The sequence below is a fragment of the Pseudoliparis swirei genome, chromosome 17 (assembly GCF_029220125.1).
Source record: "Pseudoliparis swirei isolate HS2019 ecotype Mariana Trench chromosome 17, NWPU_hadal_v1, whole genome shotgun sequence".
Taxonomy (NCBI): Eukaryota; Metazoa; Chordata; class Actinopteri; order Perciformes; family Liparidae; genus Pseudoliparis; species Pseudoliparis swirei.
The window spans coordinates 2,080,255-2,085,333 of record NC_079404.1 but is presented as its reverse complement, the minus strand read 5'-3'; the positions used below and the strand labels follow the sequence as shown (position 1 = coordinate 2,085,333).

General features: G+C 42.3%; 1 protein-coding gene and 2 long non-coding RNA genes across 3 annotated transcripts in view; 1 reads left to right on the top strand and 2 right to left on the bottom strand.

Moving 5' to 3' along the window:
* LOC130206781 (adhesion G protein-coupled receptor A3) overlaps positions 1-5,079 on the top strand; it is a 113,901-nt gene that overhangs the window by 82,052 nt on the left and 26,770 nt on the right. The gene's annotated exons all lie outside the window — the stretch shown is intronic.
* Positions 2,186-3,389, bottom strand: LOC130206787 (uncharacterized). Its single transcript, XR_008834183.1, has 2 exons — positions 3,106-3,389; positions 2,186-3,027 (listed from the first exon to the last, which is right to left on the bottom strand). It is a non-coding gene; the product is annotated as an uncharacterized LOC130206787 (long non-coding RNA).
* LOC130206786 (uncharacterized) overlaps positions 4,161-5,079 on the bottom strand; it is a 1,412-nt gene continuing 493 nt past the window's right edge. The window contains exons 2-3 of the long non-coding RNA XR_008834182.1: positions 4,366-4,426; positions 4,161-4,256 (exon numbers count right to left, since the gene is read on the bottom strand). This is a non-coding gene — a long non-coding RNA (uncharacterized LOC130206786). The remainder of the gene's footprint in view (positions 4,257-4,365; positions 4,427-5,079) is intronic.

The window sequence follows — 5,079 nt, the reverse complement described above, 5'->3', positions numbered from 1 at the left end:
ATGAAAAGAGAGGTGTATGACACATGTAGAGAGGTGTATGACACATGCAGAGAGGTGTATGACACATGTAGAGAGGTGTATGACACATGCAGAGAGGTATATGACACATGTAGAGAGGTGTATGACACATGCAGAGAGGTGTATGACACATGTAGAGAGGTGTATGACACATGCAGAGATGTGTATGACACATGTAGAGAGGTATGACACATGCAGAGAGGTGTATGACACATGTAGAGAGGTGTATGACACATGCAGAGAGGTGTATGACACATGTAGAGAGGTATATGACACATGCAGAGAGGTGTATGACACATGTAGAGAGGTGTATGACACATGCAGAGAGGTATATGACACATGCAGAGAGGTGTATGACACATGCAGAGAGGTGTATGACACATGCAGAGAGGTGTATGACACATGCAGAGAGGTGTATGACACATGTAGAGAGGTGTATGACACATGCAGAGAGGTGTATGACACATGCAGAGAGGTGTATGACACATGTAGAGAGGTGTATGACACATGTAGAGAGGTGTATGACACATGCAGAGAGGTGTATGACACATGTAGAGAGGTGTATGACACATGCAGAGAGGTGTATGACGGCCTGTGATTGGTCCGACAGCAACACATTCACAGGAGTGGATGAACTCCTCGAATCGGCAAAGAGGGCGAACAAATGAAATGAAATGCCGAATGGTTTGAATCCGGTTTCTAAAAGCAGATTTTTGTTCCTGAAAGTCAATTTCAAACTTCCTCTCGGCCGTCGTCCGGTTCTCTGAGTCTCCGCCCCCTGAGCCTCGTGGCGCCCGACGGGTGCTGAGGAGAGCCGCTCAGCTGGAGGCTGATGAGCTCCGTCTGTCTGAGACGCGCCGTGAGCCCAGCGACGATGACGACGACGAAGATGACGACGATGCGTCCCCTGAGAACGTTTCACTTCCTCCCCTCACGCCGACAGCCAATCACCTGTCTGCCGTCACCGTGTGACCCTCCCCGCGTCGGAGCCGGGGGGGTTTACTCTTTAAGTTTAGAAATCAGCTTAATAGATTAATTCCTGCAGGATTTCTTGCCGACGCTTCGGGGCCGGATTCTTTTTCGACTTCATTTTGTTTTTCCGGGGGGAGGCGACATCGCTCCATTGAGCTGTAATTAACAGCCGCTCTCTTTGTCCCTCCGTGACATCATCGCTCCGGGGACAAACACAAACTTAATAATTCCCTGTCATTCCGGAGCTGCCAAATGACGAGCATCTGTTTCCATGTCGAGCTCCCGTTAACCCTCCGTGTGCCGCTGCGCTCCCCACGATGGAGCCGGCAACTGCTCCGCTTTAGTCAACGTCCTAAACCCTGCTTGGCGGTTTCTTTATTTTCATGACCGAGCTCCAAACTCTAGTCAGGATTTATGAAAGATCGATGATTTTTTCTGTCTCTTTTTCTTCAACCGCCGCTCAAAGTCGTCCTTCAGAGATATTATAGTTGCGATTAAAGCCGCTGCAGTCGACACGTTCTGCTGAGTTCAGTTTAGTTATACGGCCAGGTCCAACGGACCCTAAGAGGGGAGGAGTCACAAGGACTCAGGGGAGGAAGCAGAGGTCGTAATGTGTGATGGAGAGATGACAATTCATCCATAAGGAGAGAGAGAAGAGGGGATAGGTGCTCAGTGTATCCTAAAATGAGGAGATAGGAGCTCAGTGTATCCTAAAATGAGGAGATAGGAGCTCAGTGTCTCCTAAAATGAGGAGATAGGAGCTCAGTGTATCCTAAAATGAGGAGATAGGAGCTCAGGGTATCCTAAAATGAGGAGATAGCTCAGTGTATCCTAAAACGTCCTTATGACCCGATGAGACTGAAGTCACAAGGACTCCGGGGAGGAAGCACACTCAAAAAAATAATTATCCAAAAAACCTTGACTTTAAGTATTTCAATTACATGTAAATTTTCCATGTAATTTCATTACATAAGTTCAATGTAAAGCATATAATTAAACATTATGCTTTTCCATCCCATTGAGTCAGTCTGAATAAATTGAATAATCCTAATGAGATTTGATTAAATTAAATTGATGCAAATTCATACATAAACCTTATGTATTATTACATATAAAGTTAAGGGGACATTTTACATAAACCTAATTTGTTTAATCAAGTATTATATATTTGAAACAAATCACTAATGCATACAAGGACAATTCAGAAGGCTTTATTGACGAATACCAAAAAAGTGTTAAACAGGTATACAAACAGTCACAATATGACACCAACAACTTAAAAATTAGAGTTGTGATTATGATCATTATGATGAATAGTAATACAAAATGGATTAATTATTAATAAAACTGATACCAGTATTGGTAAACCTGGGTAATGGAACAATTAGAACACAACATTTTAGTCATGAAGTGTTAAACAGGTATACAATATATCCAGTCTAGCCATGCATTATGACATCAACAACTTAAAAATTAGAGTTGTGATTATGATGAATAATAAAATACAAAATGGATTAATCATTAATAAAATGGATACCAGTATTGATAAACCTGGGTAATACAACAATTAGAACACATAACAGCTTTTCCAGTGAACCTGACAACAGTACCACAAACTAGTAAGTCACTAGCTTCTGTACAGTCTTACCAGGTCAATATATCAATGTCCAACATGCCAACATGTGGCTAGCTCAACTCTCCAGTGCTGACCATGTGAGCTCATTGAAGCATCTTGATTTTAAGTGTTTGGACCTTTGGGGACAACTTCTTTCCATCCAAGTTCATCAACACTTTCTGGATGAACTCAAAAGTGAATTTGAGTTCTCGGGGATAGCTCAGGTTGAGAGTGTAAATTAGGCCAAAGAGCATGGCACATCCAAAGGCAACGCCTCTCAGATTGCATAGCAGCTCCACACCTTCGATCACCACTCCAACATCCTTTGGCTCGTCCTCTTTATCAGCACCTTCTTTGATCATCCTGTAAAGGCCCATGGTGGTCTGCGCGATCTCTCGCTCAGCTTCCTCACTGTTGACGTTCTGATGGTGAAAAACAAAGTGACCATTTTGAAAGAAAACATTGCAAGTTTAACACTGAAAGCTCACTGTAAAACTCACCAAGTACTCCTTGATGAGATTGTTGCTGTTCTCATTGAGGGAGACACACAGAGGACACACTCCCTCTTGAGGTCAATGTCCTCACTCTGCAAAAGAAGGCACAATACAATTTTGAGTATCCACTTTAAGATATTTTTCAGGACATTGCTCATAACCCTTTTATTCTCACCCAAGGGATTACTATGACACTTGAAAGAAGGCATTTGTCCTTATGACATGTTCTGGCAAGTTAAAAAGTATCCTACACTTGCCTTTGTCAGCGTCACAGCGCTAAATCCAACTTGTATTTCATTAGTAATAAGCTATGACAAAATAATTAAAATAATATTCTGTTTGTTTATAACCAGACTAACAAAGCCACTAGTGTCAGACTGGACTGTGCGCAACGTACTCCTGAGCCAAGGTCGATGTTGCTTCGAATACCGTTTTCCCGTCGATACGAGTGAAATGTGAGTTTTCCCCCTCGTAAGACTATTACAAAAAATGCAATTATGGATATCTAAAAATAAAAAGCCCATAACACATGAATGGCAAAAGCGAGGTAATTCTTCCTAGGAAGAATGTCAGTGGATATCTGAAATGTTCTTTTTGACCAGAAAATAATTAACTTACGGACATCTGCAATATATATCCAGTTTAGCTATTAAATGTTAAAACAGAGAGAAGTCAGCAGTAAAGTTATAGCAGTGAACATAACAGTGTAGTGTGTAGTTTATTTGCCAGTAAATAAATGCTACTACTCCTCAAGACCCAAGCCTTGAGAAAGAGAAGACATATTGCCCACTTGTCTGATGTGTATGACCTATTAGAAGTCAAAAGTCCTTGAGACTTTACACTTATCCCGGGGTTCCAACTAGGAACTTACAATCTAGAATATTTCCACTCTTAGGTCAAGGTTTCTTAAACCCCACTCCAGAGCAATTGTACAGACTGCATAAATACAATTCTAGGTTTTCAAGGATGCGGGAACTCTGTTAAAACCAGTGTTCAAATGGATTTTATCACAAAATTTGACTTTGCTTAACAACGTAACCAGTCAATGCACTTGCCTTAGCTGTTGGAGCCATGAGGAGTCGGATCTTCCTTCCAGCAGCTCCTCCTCTGCTGCTGACGACCTTAGTTATGTTGGCTGTGTATTTGACATCCTCCACCTAAAAGAGCAAAAAAAGAAAACAGTCAAGATAAAGCCAACATTTATGCAGAAAACTATGGCTTATTAAGATGTAACTTATCAATATCATCATATGTTACATTACTCACCTAAAATGAGAGGTTGCCACAGGATGAAAGATGCTTTGTGGATTTGGCTTGAATGGTGTACCTGAAAGTAATGGAAAATATTCCAAGGTAAATTTTCAACCAGGATGAGAATAAGCCAACTGCAGAGGTGTGTGTGTGTGTGTGTGTGTGAGAGAGAGTGAGAGAGCTCTCAACTGCATTGTTCTTCCTTTTTTTATATCGTATTGCATATTATTCTATATATGTATTTGTCTTTTGTTATAAAATCATATTCCTTGCATGTGAACACCCTAACATTAATTGTCAATGAACAGGATTCTGATCTTAAGTGAACATTGTATTTATATATTTAAGCCACCGCAGTTTGAACGTAGTTCAGCTTGTTGCCCGCAGTGTAAAGAGGAAGCGAGTGACGCATTGTAGCGCGAGCAGCCGGTGCCAGCAGTTTAGACATAGCTTTCGGTCGCCTGTTAGCAAATGACGCAGCCTAGCCGGCTGTAGCCTGACCATGAGCAGCACGGCGCTCTGCCTCTGGGCTTCAGGAAGACGAGGCCGATACGGACGCGGGTCTCGACGTGTCCTACAACCAGTGTTGTTACCTTTCACGCGGTCAAGCGCGTCAGCATGTAAAACTGCGTTGCTAGCTAGCGCTAAGCCAGATAGCAAGTGCTAGTGAACACGTGGGACTAGCCAGAGAGTGGAAGTTAAGCTAACTGTCGACACACGCAGCCCGAG